Consider the following 18,671-nt stretch of genomic DNA (forward strand, 5'->3'; position numbering starts at 1 on the left):
TTACATGTGATGTCTTAATTAACATGGCACATCCTTGATCACGTAAAAATGCCATCCAATAAAAGGCGCATCCTTGATCACGAAAATACGCCATCCAATAAAAGGCGCATCCTTGATCACGTAAATACGCCATCCAATAAATGGCGCATCCTTGATCACGTAAAAACATCAGCCAATACAAGGAATCATTGGACAGCCTGGAAGGTGACGTCTTAAGCAAAATGGCGCATCCGAGATCGATGAAAAACCTCAGCCAATACAAGGACTCAGTTGATAGCTTGGCATATCAATAAGAAACGTATTTATATTTTAGTAACTAGTATGTGTCTATATTGCTATCTAGGAATGTCACAATAGATAACTAAATACTGTGATCTAGAAAATAGAATACATTATAGAAAATAAGGAGATATTTCATTAGAAGAAGAGGATTTATAACTAAACTATTTAGCAAGCAGCATGTAGACATAAAAACAATATTTTAAGGTTGCACGATTATGTACGACATTGCAATTTGAAATACATTGTAACAATAAATGAAAATCTTTGGATTATTGTGTTTCATGTCCCTTTAACTGAAAAAAAACCTAGGAGATGCATTAGTAAAATAGGGATGTGTTAGATATTATATGTTAAAGGGACAGTCAACCCCAGAAATTTATTTTTCGAAAATATAGCTAATCCCTTTATTACACATTACTCATTTTTGAACAACAAACACAGTTATATATTAATATACATTTTACTTCTGTTATTATCTTGTATCTAAGCTTCTGCTTACTGCCCCATTATTTCTGTTCTTTTGACAGACATTCAGTTTAGCCAATCAATGCTCACTCCTAGGTCACTTTACGTGTATGAGCTCAATGTTATCTATATGAAACATGTGAACTAATGCCTTATAGTAGTCAATATTTTTAAAACATTAGAGGCAGTCTTCAAGGTCGAAGAACTTAGCATATGAACCTCCTAGGTTTAACTTTCAAATAAGAATAACAAGAGAACAAAGCTAAATTGGGAAACTCGCATGCCCTATTTAAATCATGATTCATCTTTTTGGACTTGACTGTCCCTTTAACTATAGCTATGGTGTACATCTTTAACATTTAAAAGATACACATGAGAAATACATATGCCATTGATGTTTTAAGATGTGTTTTTTGAATAACAATAATGACACATGTATTGATCAAACGTGTCACTTATTCAAGTTGAAATATGGTCAGCCTACCTATAGCCATATATGGGAGGAGAAGTATTTTGTTAAAATATTTAGATAAAGATATTCCTCATCTAAAATATGCGCATTACACACAGTGATTGATTTGGTTACACTATTACAATAAGATAGAATTGAAATTGAAATACATGTGCTGTCAACATTACAATAAGATTGTTTGTTAATAAGATTATATGTCCTTGTTCATGTAAAAAGGACCAAAACGCTTTAGAAATGGAAATCCATTCATTAACAATTGTTGTCAGCATCACTTAAAGGGACATGAAATAACAAATAAAAAAGAGGATACACAGAGAGAATACTATTTCCTAAAAAAAACTTTACAGGGATTATCTCATTGTATCAATCCTGGGATCATTTGTTAAAGGTGCATCAATTCACGCAGAGTTTACAAATGAACACATGGATGTTAAATTTAAAATATACATATATATACAAACATAAAGATATATATATACATATATAAAATAATTTCTATGCTAATCATAATCATGCAATGATAAAGCTTTACGAAAAATATATAAAGAAAAATAATAAAATTAAATTGGAGATGTAAATCTTAAAGTCATTTACAATTGTATTACATATATGATTCAGGAAACACCATTATTTTTTTTAAGGTCCCTTTAAGGATTAACCACATAAACTAGAGATTTCAATCAATGACATGAATAAAGAGGACAAAGAATCGTGGAATGACATTTCTTTTATTAGTATGTCAGAAAACATCAACAACGTTTATAAATAATCTTTTAAAGATCAGGAAAATTGGAGCCATTTGACAAGGTCAAGGAGTGCATCACAGTCCATGAAGAGAGTTGACAAGGGCCAGCACAGCCCTATTGGAGCCATTTGACAAGGTCAAAGAGTGCATCACAGTCCATGAAGAGAGTTGCCAAGGGCCAGCATAGCCCCATTGGAGCCATTTGACAAGGTAAAAGAGTGCATCACAGTCCATGAAGAGAGTTGACAAGGGCCAGCACAGCCCCATTGGAGCCATTTGACAAGGTAAAAGAGTGCATCACAGTCCATAAAGAGAGTTGCCAAGGGCCAGCATAGCCCCATTGGAGTCATTTGACAAGGTCAAAGAGTGCATCACAGTCCATGAAGAGAGTTGCCAAGGGCCAGCATAGCCCCATTGGAGCCATTTGACAAGGTAAAAAAGTGCATCACAGTCCATGAAGAGAGTTGACAAGGGCCAACAAAGGCCAGCACAGCCCCATTGGAGCCATTTGACAAGGTAAAAGAGTGCATCACAGTCCATGAAGAGAGTTGACAAGGGCCAGCACAGCCCCATTGGAGCCATTTGACAAGGTCAAAGAGTGCATCACAGTCCATGAAGAGAGTTGCCAAGGGCCAGCATAGCCCCATTGTAGCTATTTGACAAGGTCAAAGAGTGCATCACAGTCCATGAAGAGAGTTGCAAAGGGCCAGCATACCCCCATTGGAGCCATTTGACAAGGTAAAAGAGTGCATCACAGTCCATGAAGAGAGTTGACAAGGGCCAGCATTGCCCCATTGGAGCCATTTGACAAGGTAAAAGAGTGCATCACAGTCCATGAAGAGAGTTGAAAAGGGCCAGCACAGCCCCATTGGAGCCATTTGACAAGGTCAAAGAGTGCATCACACTCCATGAAGAGAGTTGCCAAGGGCCAGCATAGCCCCATTAGACCATTTGACAAGGTCAAAGAGTGCATCACAGTCCATGAAGAGAGTTGACAAGGGCCAGCATAGCCCTATTGGAGCCATTTGACAAGGTCAAAGAGTGCATCACTGTCCATGAAGAGAGTTGCCAAGGGCCAACACAGCCCCATTGGAGTCATTTGACAAGGTAAAAGAGTGCATCACAGTCCATGAAGAGAGTTGACAAGGGCCAGCATAGCCCCATTGGAGCCATTTGACAAGGTAAAAGAGTGCATCACAGTCCATGAAGAGAGTTGACAAGGGCCAGCACAGCCCCATTGGAGCCATTTGACAAGGTCAAAGAGTGCATCACAGTCCATGAAGAGAGTTAACAAGGGCCAGCATAGCCCAATTGGAGCCATTTGACAAGGTCAAAGAGTGCATCACAGTCCATGAAGAGAGTTGCCAAGGGCCAGCATAGCCCCATTGGAGCCATTTGACAAGGTAAAAGAGTGCAACAGGCACAACAATAATAAAAAAAGGCCAAATGGCAACAATTAAAACACGGAAGATTCTTATCTGCTCCCTTGGAGCATCTCCAGATCCTCCACTTATTTGTCATCCCCTTCATCGTCCTGTGCCTGTCCAGCTAAAGATTCAAGCATTGACTCAAAATGCATCATATGTTGGAGAGTCAAACGCTGAACCTGTAGCTGGGCATGCACAGTGTCGTTAATCCCTCTCAGGCAAACTTCGTTCCTCAACACGGCCTGCTCTACGCGTGCTAGAGCTTCTAGCGTGAGCCATGTTGAGTCACAGCCTAAAATAAATAATAAATAAAATATTAATGATAATTACACAACAGAATAAAAAATAAGCAGATACATTGTCATCATAAAGACAAATCATTCTTTATATTAATTTGTTGAAATTGATTATTTACACATTAAATATGTTATTCAGACAGACCTAAACCATTAAAGGGACAGTTTACTCAAACATGTTGTCCCCTTTAATTGGTTTTCTATTATCCACTTTTACAGCTTGAGTGTATAAAATCTTGTAAAAGGATTTCCATTGTACTTACATTGGCAATTTAAATATTTTAGTTATACTGTGGTAGCCACACCTATCCTTAAACATTTTGGCGTTGAGGCCAAGCTGTGTAAACATAGCAACCAGAAGAAATTACATTCCCACTGGGTTATACAAGAGATAATGTATGAACATTTGTACATAAAATTTTGGATCCAAGTAGTGGTGATTGGTATATGTAGTTATATCAAATTAAAGGGACACTGAACCAAAATATTTTATTTTGTGATTCAGATAGAGCATGACATTTAAATCAACTTTTTAATTTACTCCTATTCTTGAAATGTTATAATTCTATAGCTATATTGTAAATGCAAGAATGTAAGTTTATAGGGCAGGCCATTTTTGGTGATCAACCTTGTTTGTCCCTGCTGATTGATGGATACATTCATCCAACAATAAAGAAATGATGTCCAGACTTTTTTAATTTTCTAAAAAATTATAGGCATTTCTTTGTTTCAATAAAGATAGCAAGAGAACGAAGAAGAATTGATAAGAGTAGTAAATTATAAATTTGTTTAACATTGCATGCTCTATTTTAATCACAATAGAAATAATTTGCCTTCAGTGTACCTTTAAATATCTTATAATGTTGATTTGGAATGATACTTACAGCTGTGCCTGGGAAGGACAATCTGACACCCAGGACAATGAAGGTTGAGACAGGGGGAAGGGATGGGATTGTGTTGGGGAGGGATGGGATTGGGTTGGGGAGGGATGGGCTGCCGCTCTGGGGTAGGCCGTACAGCTGTGGAGTGGTAAGTTGGGGGCTGGGCAGGTGGGGTAGCTGTACGGGCCAAAAGACGGGGAGAGCGGTGAAGAGGGGCAAAGGGGCTTTTTTGGGAGGGACAGGACAGGCAAAATGTGAAGGGCCGGGAGGGTCTTGGGTCTGTGGAGGGGCCTGTGAAGGGGCAGGGGACTGGGCAGGGGCAGGGGACTGGGCAGGGGCAGGGGACTGGGCAGGGGCCTGTGAAGGGGCAGGGGACTGGGCAGGGGCGGAAAAATGATGACCAAAAGTGGAGGATCCATCTGAAATAAATAATAAAAATATATTAACATCTCATACATCATGAAATCAAATCAAGGCATTTCAACTTGATTATGGTTTCAATATACTTAGAAGTGTGTTTGAATTTCTAAACAATGATGACATGAGGATATGGTATGCATATAGGCACTCAGATGAATAGCAATGACTGTCTGTACAATTAGAAAATGATTATTGTGGTTTGGCCTGGAATATGCATGTGACATCATGATGGCATGAATTACAAATCAAACAAAAATAAAAGAATAATCAAAGCATATGTTCATGCTGTCTGATATAGAAAGGGGGCAGTAGTGTATTTGAAAAGAAAAAGAACATTCCTTTTTAAAGTGCAAAAGCTGTAGACTTTGAATGTCTTCAATAAAATGTTTTACAATAAAAAAACATGTTGGATACATGTTAGATATATTTCACATACCATCAGACTCCAAGGGAGCCTCTTCCTCCTCCGTCCCACATGTTAAATCAATCTCTGTAAAACATAACATGTTGTGTACACGTTAAGATCAGATATTATAACATATGTTACTGTTGCTCAAAGACACACATCAATGTTGCATTAAATATATACACACCCAAAGTTATGATTTACATCATTTTGATGGAGCATACAAATGACATTAGATTTGTTATTCTCAATGATTCATATTTTCTATTTATTGTTTGTATTATTTTACAAATCATAAAAGCATAGTACATTGAACATTTAAGATTTCTCATGTGTGTATCACTTGATGATTGTTGTCAAAATTGAAAATGTAAACAAACATATGCTATACATCTTCTGAATAACAAAGGTGTAGACTAAGAAACTTGGAATTCTTAATCTTTCAATATTAAACTAAAATTGATATATAATCAGAGGAGTAAATTATATGTTTGTTTCAAATGTAATGCTTCATCAGAATCATGCTCATAATATTGATTACCAATACACCTTCAATGACATATAAATGAGTCAATGGACTTACCAGAAGACTGCAAAGGCAGCTCAGTGTCAGTGCTGGATCCCTCTGGGCTCCCCACAACAACTCTTTCTATGAATGATATAGATATATATTAGTGAACACATTTTGGATAGCACTAAATCACATCTGTATAGATTTATAAGAATAATCAACTTCAAAATGTGAAGAATAGAGCAGTCATTAGAAGAAAAAATGCTTGATTGAATCAAGGGGATTATGAATAAAATCGAGCCATTTGTGCAATGTACAGTAATCTTGTTTAGGACACAACACATATTGATCACAATACAAAACAAAATTGATTAGTACAAATATGTAATCATGGTGCTGTTAGAGTATGCTTATATCTATAAAGTAACTCCAACAGTGAATATGTGAATTATATATCAATATTGTTTAATCCAAAGAATGTAAGGATTAATTAATGTATTGTTTATTAAAGGGACACTGACATTAATTTTTTCAGTGATTTAACTGTTCAAACTGTTACAAATTATTTGACATTGACTCCTATTATAATATGTATTTTGAAACATGTTAATCTTAAAGGCAGATAAGCAATTATTTAATCAATAAATATTGTTTGTTGAAGGTATCCACCAATCATCAATAACAACCCAGGTTGGTCAACAAAAATGGAGCTGCAGATAAACTTACATTCTTGATTTTAAAATACATTTATCAAGAGAATATTGTAAATATGATTATAGTATTAAAATCAAAATTTGATCAATATTGCATGCTCTATCTGAATGACAATTGTAATAATTTTTGATCAGTGTCCCTTTAATAGAAAAAGATATTGATTTGACAATGTCGCTGTTAATGAATTCTCTAGTCCATATGTTGATGTAATGAATGGGATGGAGCATGCAATTACGATATAATATGTTAGTTAAGGATATCCTCAAGAATCTTTAATTATCCTCTCTTAAAGGGACATGAAGCTCCAAATGTGTCATTGGATACTTTTTGAAACTATGTACTACTGTTATCTGAACACATGATTTGAACATATGTATATAGGCCAATTTCTGAATAAAAAAAACGCCGGTTAATCCCAGTAATGCATTGCTTAACCTAAACCAAACTCAATATGTTTTTAGAATAATGAAAACAATAAACTGAACCAATTTAGCTAATAAAATGTTTATACAAAACAAGAAAATAACGTGTCGAAATCATTCAATTTAAAATTTAGTTGTCATGTCCCTTAAATGACTCGATCAATTAAAAATATGTAATGTATATTTTAAAATTCAAAACATATGCAAAACTGTGTGAATGTGGTCAAAATGTATCCCAATAATATTAAGCAATACACAGGGGAAGAATATTAATTGGCCATTCAAAGAATCTTACAGTAAAATGAAGATATCAAGAATAGATGTGATATCTTAAAATCGTCCAAATACCAGATTAGTATTACAATGTAATCCAAAATTTGTATTTTTATTCTTATTTTTAACTTTTTAAAATATCGAATTTGAGGATCCATATCCATAGGATCCATATAAATATCGAACAATGTGGATGTATTATGTAATGTTCTGTCCATGTTTCTAAGACAAATGTCAATTAAAAAGAGACATACCATGTCTGTGACAAGCCCTGGCTTGAGGTTCCAGCACCAATATCCCGATCTGTAAAATATTAAATGAGGATTGGATATCATTAATACAAATCATGCCATGTTTAAAAATTTAAATTAGTACAAAATCACTGACAAACTAATAATATTTTTTTAGTCCCATGAGTTAATTTTTTCATCAATTAATTTCATCATAAATATCTCCTGTACTATTATTTTCAATCAGTTATGTTGTTGACTGTATCTTTAATTAATTTGTTGTGTTATTTCATTCTCATCAATTGATGGACATAGTTCATTGTTTATTTGGTTTCTGCTAGTATATTTTTTATTATGTATAAGATTGAAAATAAGAATACTGTATTCTTCACATATATAATAATTCACATTTACATTTGACCAACATGTGTAAAGCGATGCCATTTACAGCAAACCCATGTTCACGTGTGTGTGCAATTCTATTTATCGGGATCATTGTGCAAGGATTCCAAGCGGAATTAGGCATCCGTGATTTGACCAACATGTGTAAAGCGATGCCAGTTACAGCAAACCCATGTTCACGTGTGTGCGCTATTCTATTTATTGGGATCATTGCGCAAGGATTCCAAGCGGAATTAGGCATCCGTGATTTGACCAACATGTGTAAAGCGATGCCAGTTACAGCAAACCCATGTTCACGTGTGGGCGCTATTCTATTTATCGGGATCATTGCGCAAGGATTCCAAGCGGAATTATGCATCCGTGAAATAAATTTGGATAAAGTAGTGTGATGAGTATCATTTCATAAAGACTTCAAATATATTTGCAATTGGGTGTATTACGAGATGAAAATAGTATATTTGATAATATTGAACAAGAACAAAGAATATATCTAACTGTCTTAGGATTCAATAGTTAATGTATGAAATGGTGGATGATAGTGATTTCACGGATGCGCAATTCCATTTTCGCTCTGTGACGCATATTCTGTAGAGCGCAAGAAACATCATTCATATTTCATGTGTGACTAATCTAAAATCAGATATCTAAACATCATATGTAGCGTATGTTGTGAGATCTATATAGGTTTAATATCTGACTATACAATTTTTTTTAAAATCTAATCAAATATTAATATATTATATGAAGTTGGATAGTTACCTGGTTCAGATTCTCTGTCCGCTCCTCCCAGGCCACCGGACGGAGAAGTAGCTGCACTGGCCCCCGGGTCAGGACTTTCAGATCCAGCAGCTGGGAGGGAAGAAGAGGAGGCCGAGGATGGAGAGGATCTAAGTCTTTTGGGGACCCGGAGACTGAGTAGCTGACATAAAGTCACCTCATAAGGGAGTAGGTAGAGTTTCCACGGCGCCTTTCTTTTGCCCCCTCTTTTACGGGCTTGTACCCACTCCCTTATGAGGTCGACTTTTTTGGACAAGCGTAACCTCATATCTCCGAATCTCCGCATGATCTGATCCTGGCTCCTCTGGACGCCCAACACCAATTGAACCGCATTGGTGATAGACTCCCAGAGGGCCTTCTTAACATGCGCATCTGTCGACCTCCTCTTGTTCCCAAACAGCTGGGGATAAAAGACCTGGACGGTGTGGACCAGTGCAGCGCTCTCCTGCTTGGTAAACCTGGGAGGTTTCATGCCTGCTGGGTTGTTGAATATCTTTTGTAAAAAAATATATACTGCCTGCAGGCATTAGAGAACTGACAAAGATGGCAATGTGTAATGGACTTTTATATGGTGAAGTAAATATGAGATGCAGCATGGGACATGTTATCTGTACATCTGATTGGATAAAAGTTTGAAATATTGCTATCATGTCTGTGAGACCATCCTGACTCAAGTTGTGTTTGTGTGATGAACTCTGATTGGCCGTTCCTTAATGTTTCATATCTTAGTAACTTCCATACACATACCTCCTGGTGGTGCTGTTACTTCATTTTTCATGTAGACTTATTTGTAACTCATGGGCCTGTCATGCGGATATGTGTGACGCAGATTTAATATACGTGATCCGTTAAATATTAATGTTTAAATTCACCTTAAAATCTAATACTGTCACATTATTAAATGTTGTAGACATTTCTCGGTTTAATATCAGTCTGTTTCTTTAATACAAAGACGTTGAATTAATACACATTTAACATTGTATGTATTTATTGTTCATAAAATCAATTCCGTGACTTATTGTGAAGTATTGACATTGCTCTATTAAATGTATTTATAATGCACATTGATTGTGTGCTATTGAGTGACATTAGACTAGAATGTTTAAAGACGCAAATCTCGTGTTTCAAGATACGTTTCCCATGCAACATTTCAGAATGTGCAATTTGTGGTTCTAATGTCCGTAACTTGGACAATCTGTTTATAAATGTTAAACTACAAGTTTTTTTGTTATTAGTAAATAAACCTCGAGCTTGTATTTGTCTGAACTGCTCCTATATATCTTATTGTGCAATGGCGTCTTTATTTTTATGATAAAGTAATTTTTATTATTTTTGTAGCAAAGGCATAATAACAGAAAAAGTGTAAAAGAAAAACAAATCAAGAGAACAGAGATCCTGGTTCTCTAAAATGACATAGTAATTAAGGTAATTCAGGTTACAGATCACTAAATCGTTCAGTTACTAAGTCATAACCTATAAGGCCACTCTAACATAAAAAACTTGATAACATCCAACATTGTGAAACAATAGTCTATGCAGTGAGGAATCTTCTGTTTGTAGCTAGAATTAAAAAAATTTTGTGCACAATTATGATGCTTTAAGGCTCGAACAAGCTACATATTACCAGAATAAGGATCAATGAAATAAAGAAATAGTGAAGGGGGAAAAGAGAGAGAGAGAGGTAAGATTTAGATTAGGGGGTATCTTCTGACCATTCTGCTCCATTTTATTTAAAAACTTGTTATATGTGGGATTAATATGTCTTCAATTTATCTATATTTTACCTGTCATGTCTGGGGGCTCTGAGTTCCAAAGGGTAGGACAATCCAAGTGGGAGGCTCTAGTGGATTAGACTAGTGTGTTAGGACACATTGTGTAATATCCAGTAGTACCATACTTTCTGAAAGGTTTCTTGTGTATCTAGAAGAAATGCTGCCTGTTCTGACATGCTGTAATAGAATTTAATTTTGAGTTTGATTTCTTCCCAGGACGGGGCACACTCCCTCCAGTGGCGGGCTATACAAATCCTCGTGGCAGTGCATGTTATCTTGATAAACAGATTAATATATTTATTAAATTCTTTAAGTCCGACGTGGAGTAAAGCTTGCTCCATGGTAAGCTTAATAGGGCTGTCTAGGATAGAGCTTAAAAACCGGGATAGTTGGTTCCACACCCTATGTGTATGGGAGCAGTCCCACAACATGTGTTTATAGTCCCCTACCTCCCCACAGCCTCTATAACAGAGTCTAGATCTATCTTTGGTAGATTGTGAGGTTATCTGCGGAGTTAGATACCAACGGAAGTTGGTCTTAATGCAGTTTTCCCACATATCTGCACTCAACAATCCCTTTCCTGCACTAGATAGAGTTATATGCCAATCCTGGATCTCCATTTCCTTATTGATATCCTTTTCCCATTTAGTTTGTAGGGTGGATTTGGAATTTTCTGATGCTAGCTGGATTGCTTGGTAAAGCCTGGAGATATTGTTCTTGGGCCTGGTTGAGGTGCTGCATATATTCTCTAACATAGAGGGCAAGTTTTTAGTTATGGATGGCAAGAGGGGGTAAATGATGGAGGCAAGCTGCAAGTATAAAAACCATTCTAATTTGATTGGCTGCAATTTTTCTTGTAATTGTGTGTAGCTCATCATTTTACCTCCTATTATAAGGTCAGCTATTCTATAAAGTCCTCTATTTTCCCATTTTTTGATAATGGGGATCAGTTCATGTCTAACTAGGCTTGTGAGTGTGGCTTTAACGGAGTGTATAGGGAGTAGAGCCAAAGAAGTGGTCAGCCTGGACCACTGCTTGATCATGAAATCTATTACTGGATGTTCGTGTTGCTTCCTACTAAGGCACCGTTTAGGGTCCCAAAGAATCATGTCCTGTGGGATGAGTCCTGCAATATCTGATTCTAGTTGGGTCCAAATAATGTCCTCGTCAGGGTCGTTGAGAAGGGCAGTCTGTGCTAATCTAGCTGCCTGATAGTAATGTTTAAGGTTTGGTGCCCCCACCCCCCCCAATTGTCTGTTCCTAGAGAGGATTGCCGAAGGGATTCTAGCTTTTTTGTTTCCCCTTATAAAACTAATTATATGCTTTTGGAGGTCGTATAAGTCTGGGGCTGGTATTCTAATCGGTAGGGTGCGGAATAAATATAGGATCCTTGGCAATATCATCATCTTGACTGCCGACAGTCTACCAAACCATGAGAATCTTAGTTTACTCCATTTATTCAAATCGTGTTTAATAGATTTATACATAGGGGGATAATATGCCTTGTATAGTGCCATTGAGCTTGTGGTTAGATTAATCCCCAGGTATCAGATCAGGTGTTTGGCCCATTTAAATTCAAAGTTAGCCTCTATCAGCTTTTTGGTGTGGTCCAGGAGATGCACTGGCAGTGCTTCACATTTCTCCAGGTTAATTTTATAGCCTGATATGGAGGAGAAGGTGTTGAGTGTTTGGTAGAGGTTCGGAAGTGTTATTAGTGGTCTTGACAGGGAGAGTAGGACATCGTCAGCGAAGAGTGTGAGTTTATATTCCTTCTGCTTTATTTTAATACCTGTTATATCAGGGGATCTCCTAATATGTTGGGCCAGGGGTTCTATAAAACAGTGCAAACAGTAATGGGGACAAAGGGCATCCCTGACGGGTCCCATTGAGGACAGCAAATCTTTCGGACTGGTGACCCATGGCTCTCACACTCGCTGAGGGGGTGGAATATATGTTTTGAATTGTGCTCATGAATTCCCCCGAGATGCCTATCTTAGTTAACACTGCCTGCATATATATCCAATCAACTCTGTCAAACTCCTTCTCTGCATCCAGAGAGAGGAGCAGAGAAGGCGTTTTTGTGTCATGCATGTAGTCAATTAGGGACACCATTCTCCTGACATTATCCGGAGCTTCTCTATTTTGAATGAAGCCAACCTGGTCTGGGTGGACCAGTCCGGGGAGTAGGGGTTTAAGACGATTAGCTAGGATCTTTGTGAAAATTTTTAGGTCCTGATTTATTAGGGATATTGGCCTGTAATTCTGACACAATGTCTTATCCTTGCCTGGTTTCGGGAGTACTATAATTTTAGCGTCTAACATTTCAGATGGGATCATATGGCCTTTTAAGATGGAGTTGCATAATTGGACAATATGTTTGGTGAGAGTTGGTTTAAATTGTTTGTAGTAGTCCCCTGGGAAACCGTCAGGGCCCGCCGCCTTGCCTGGCTTTAAATCCTTAAGAACCCCTAGGAACTCCCTGTCTGTAATGTCGGCATTTAAGGAGTCTAGTTCTTGTTTGCTAATCTTGGGTTAGGCTGCCTCCTCTAGGAAGACGTCAAGGGAGTTCCGTGTCATTTCTGTTTTGATTACTTTCTGACCGTCATATAAAGAGCCATAGTAGGCCGCAAATGAGTCGACTATATCTTTGGGGTTTGATGTTAGGACCCCCTGAGAGTTATAGAGGGAGGGGATAGACATGTCTCTAGTTCTATTTCTAATTTTATAGGCCATGAATTTGTCTGGTTTATTTGCATATAAAAAATATTTAGATTGAAGTCTAAGCCCTGCTCTGGATGATTGGTCAGAGAGTAATTTGTCTAGTGCTTGTCGTTTGTCTTGTAGTGATTTATAGAGACTAGTTGAACCAGACAGTTTATGGCGTTTCTCTAGGTTAGCTATGTCCCGTTGGAGTGAGTCAAATAAAGTTTTCGCTTTACGTTTAGCGTGTGACTTTATTTGAATCAACAGCCCTCTTAAAACTGATTTATGAGCTGCCCACACCTGTATAGGGTTGTCTACTGTGTTCGTGTTGAGGTTCCAGTATTCCTCCATGTGTCTAAGAACCGTCTCCTTATGGTTTGGGTATTTTAGTGTTAAAGGGTCAAAGGACCAGCTTTTGGTATTATTGTATGGGAGAATCCCTTTCAACTTTAGTAAGACTATTGAGTGGTCGGACCACACACATGGGTGAATAGAGGAAGAAATTAGGTTAGCTATCAGGATCTGACTTGAGAAAATGTAGTCTAAGCGGAAGTATTTGCGGTGTGCTGTGGAATAGAATGTGTGGTCGGCTGTGATGCCATATAGAGCCTTCCATGTGTCCAGTAGGTTGTGCCCTGCCATAGTCTGGAAGATTGAGAGAACCTTTTTATTTATTCTGTGTTGGGCAGCCATGAGAGGAGTGTTTAAAGCTTGGGACTGCGTGTATAGGGAAACATTGAAGTCACCTGCTAAGAAAATTCTAGCTGTATTCCAACTAGTGAGAAGGTAGGATAAGTTAGTGAAGAACTGCTCTTGATGCTCATTTGGAGCGTATACATTACAAAAGACTAGTTCTACTTCATTGATAGTGCCTTTGATGATGAGGTATCTACCCTCTTTGTCTATGATGGAATCAGTGAGATGGAAATTAAGGGAGGAGTGGAGGAGTATAGACACCCCCCTTTTTTTCTGGTTAACCGTCGAATGGTAATGTAAAGGGAATTGATTCTCCCAGTACTTCGGGATCTGAGAGGACATGAAATGGGTCTCCTGCATAAATATGACGTTAGCCCCTAGGAGTTTGTATTGTGACATAGCCTTCCTTCTTTTTATGTCTGAATTAAGGCCTCTCACATTATGTGAGATTAGCGTAATGTTGGTACTAGCCATCTAAATGTTTAAAAGGTGCCTTGGAGTCATTATGTATTGGTGCTTTTTTAGTTACCTGACACCTCGTATTAGACCTATCTGAGTTTCATGAGTCCGAGGTTCCCGCATGGATTGCAGCCCCGCTTCTATGTGACAGGAGCATTTGTGGTCTTTTTGAGGGTAAGGATGAGGAGGAGAATAGAGAGGTGGAGAAGGAGATATTCTGATAGAGAAAGAGGAAAAGAAAACAAAACAGGTTAATCATGTTATGCATCACATTATCAACCCATGTAATTAAACCTGGAATAAATAACAAAAAAATTAATTCTTTACTAAACATAAAAAAAACTTCTTCTAGGGGGACTTTCAGAGTCCGAGGAGGTGTCACCTATCTACCCTCTTAGTGCCTAAGGCAAACATGTTAAGAGAGGTCTTTCTAAGGAAACATTGCTAATAATGTAAACATAAGTTCCAGCCTTTCTGTCTTTAAGTCCGTGAACATTAAGTAACCAGAATGGGAGTTAGCCCCTACTTACTCTACTAAACCCTAACCTAACAATAAACATAACAATTTTCTTAAACCATAACATTTCTGGTGAAAGGCTACATCAGGTTTTGGTTCTGGAGCTCGTGAGGTTAATCAACACGCCCCATTGCCCAAGTATTCTCGAGCGGGACAGAGAGGAAGCTAGTTCAAAAAGGTTCAGGTTGAACCCGTCAAGTGTTCTTAGGTTTCATCGTAGGGATCCTTGCCCACTGTGATCTCTGTGACTTCATGGGTATCCTCTGTGGTTTCGGCGTCTCAGTGGATGATGAAGGTCCTTGAGTAGGGGGTATTTCTAGATCCAAAGCTTCACAGATATCTGGAATCCCCTCTGCATCTCTGATTGTCAATAGTTTATTGTCCTTTGAAATGTGGAGGGCAAAAGGGTATCCCCACCTGTACTGGATCTGGTTTTTCCTTAAGAGGGTTGTGAGAGGTCTTAAAGCTCCCCTTCTTTGTAAAGTTCTGTTACTAAGATCCTGGAAGAAGTGTACCACATTACCCCTAAATTTGAAAGTGGGTTGTTTTGCTGCGTCTCTGAGGATCTTATCTTTTTCAGGGAATCTCAGGAAGGCCACAATGACATCTCTAGGTGGGAAATCAGCTTTGGGTTTAGGCTTGAGTGCTCTATGAGCCCTTTCTATTTCAATTTCTGTGGACGTGTCCACTCTTGTAATCGCACAAAACAGTTGATGAAGGTATGAGGGTAGGTCTGTAGGTGTTACAGATTCTGGAATGCCTTTGAGACGGATGTTACATCTTCTGCTCCTATTCTCCATATCCTCCAACTTGTCCAGCAGTTCATTAACTACTTGCTGTTGTTGGGATGTCTGCTGGACCGCCATCTCTACATCTTCTATAATGTTGTCATTATTTTCTTCCAGGGATTCGACCCTTGCGCCCAGGTCTGACATATCATTCTTAATATCATTCAAACTCTCGTTCATAGAGGTATGCATGGCGTCCATTTTAGCCTATAGCTTGTCGAAGCTGCTGGTGATATCTTGTTTGGACACAAGTAGATGTAGATCAGCTCTAGTCAGAGGCGTATTATCATCTATAGGGTGAGGCTCCGGTGGAGTGACTTCAGTGGATGTCCTGATTTCAGTGCTTTGCTCAGCTGGGTTATCACTCTGTGTTTGCTTGAAGTAAGAGGTAACTGGGGTGTTTTTCCCCCCTCCCATCTTCTCTGATTTGTTCAACCTCTTTGCTGCCATTTTAATACTCTTGACTGGATTTTCCTGTGAGAGGTTGTTTTTGGAAGAGATAAGAGGATTAACTTCAAAGCAGTTATAATTCCTTTGCTTTCTTAGGGTTAAATTGTATGTTTAGAACAACTTAGTGCAATGATATCAATATCCACTAGATGGCAGGCTTGCATTAGAAATGAAAAATTGCTGAGAAACCTGAATTCCTCTGTGTGTAATAACACCTTTAACCACCAGATGGCGGGCTTGTATATGAAGTGAAAAGGTGCTGGGAGAAGTTAAATCCTCTGTATGTTATATCAATGTTGTCCACAAGATGGCAGGCAAGTATTAGAAATGAAAAAATATGTTGAGAGTTCAGATATGGCTGAATGTAGAGAAAGAACAAAACTTTCAAGAGATAGCAAGACTGTTATAGATTCCCCTAAAGTTTTCAATATTCTGGCGCCACTTTAGGATCTGGTAATGTGGTTGGATCCGATTTGGGCTTATGATGTTCACAGCTAACTTTTAATAAAAGCCTTGAGGGAGCTGGAGGGGATTATGTGTAAGGTCATCCAGACAGTAGGAGCGTATGTAATGGTTGCCACGAGGAGAGTGCTGGTTTTCCAGGGGTCTAGGCCCAGCTGCCATGTGCTCAAAGGTTTGGTGCCTGAACTTAGAAGGGGGGTTATAAAGTTGCGGTTTCCCTAATGTACCCTTGTTCTAGCCCAGGGTTTAATATTGCTTTCTGTAGGTCTATTGTAGGGCTAGAGTCGGGTGTTCCTTTTTTTATGTATTTGCCGCCCTTGTATTTGCATTAGCTCTGCATATGGTGTGCCCCTGGGAAGATGTTTTGGGAGCTATGATTGAGGCTGTGTGTGGAGCGGTGCCAGGTCACATACTCACGCTCCGGAGGCGATGTATCACTGCTGTCTGAAGGGTCGCTTCACTGTGCAGGCTGACTGAGGTGGGGTGTAGTCGCGCTGACTTAAAGTAGCGGCTCAGGCACTGAGGGAAGATGGCGGCTGCGACCGGACTTCTGCGCCTTAGATAAGGAGCGATAGTTAAAAGTTTAGGGTATGAAAGAGGTATCTCCCGGTGCACCACATGTTCATGGTGTTACATATCTCTTTTAGAGCCCTCTCTGATTAATTTTGTTTGGGCAGTGGTGCATCTCCTCAGATTGAAATGCGGAGCTCTAAGGAGAAACGTCCATCTTGGATGCAGGCAAACTCTGCCCCCCGCGTCTTTATTTTTAAAGAGACATTACAACAAAACAATTGTATCAAATGATCTGTAGAGATCAAAACTGTTTAGACTTTAAAATGTAACTCAATTTATCTTTTTATTTAGATATCCTTAACTGAAGAAATTTCAATGCACATGGTTGAGGCAATCACATAAGGCGTCTCTGTGCATCCACCAATCTTCATCTACTGAGCCTATCTCGATATGCTTTTCAAGCAAAGTATGTCAAGATAGGAAGAGAAGTAAATACACTATTTAAATCTCTTAAAGGGACACTGTACAAAATATTTAGCGTTTGTGAATCAGATTGAGAATGAAATTTTAAGCAACTTTCTAATTTAATCCTATTCTAAAATTTAAATAATTCTCTTGTTATCTTTATTTTAAAATCAAAAATGTAATTTTATATTACGGACCATTTTTTTAGAACAACCTGGGTTGTCCTTGCTGATTGTTGGATAAATTAATCCACATATAAAAAAGTGCTGTCCAGAGTACTGAAGGGAAAAAATAAACAATTTAATGCCTTCTTTTTAAATTAATGATAGCAAAATAGAGGAAATTTGATAATATGAGTGAATTATAAAGTTGCTCAAAATGGAATACTCGTTCAGAATTACAAAATTAATAATTTTTTATCAGTCTCCCTTTAAGGATATTTTGAGTTCATGTCCCTTTAAGGAGACATTTCACAATAATGCAGGAAATATCATAAACCTAGGAACCTTACTTTATCAAACTTAGTATAACATGTGACTAAAGCATATTTAGATTACCTTCTGGATTGTTTTCCCCACTGTGAATGAAATATATATTCTAATGGCTGCATTGATATATCTTTTTCAAAGTATATTTAAAGACTGAATGTAATTAAATAGTACATTCAAAATATTTTTTTTTTTTTTGTGGATTGTTTAAAATTCAATAAACAATATATTTTTGGAATGTCCCTTTAAGGACCAAACCATTCGGAATGTGGATTTAACATTGTATAAATAAACTAAAGGGGAATCAAAATACATATCGATATGTGATGTCTAACCAAGAGGTAATATTAAAAAATTGTTTAAATTATATTAATAACTATAGTTAAATGACCGTTTAAATGACTCCACTAGAACAGAAAATTAATTAATATGGCATCCAATAACTAGCTTGTGCGAAATATGAAGTTAACTGACTTACCATTTTAATGTTTTTTAAAGCTAGATTTATGAAAATAATGTTTTTGTATACCTAAGGAAGATACAAGATCTTATTTAAAAATTTAGACATTCAACCACACTGTCACTTTAAAGTGAACCACTTTCCCTTCTTAAAAGTGAAAAGAAAGTTATGTCAA

This window comes from Bombina bombina, chromosome 1 (genome assembly GCF_027579735.1).
Source record: "Bombina bombina isolate aBomBom1 chromosome 1, aBomBom1.pri, whole genome shotgun sequence".
NCBI classification, from domain to species: Eukaryota; Metazoa; Chordata; class Amphibia; order Anura; family Bombinatoridae; genus Bombina; species Bombina bombina.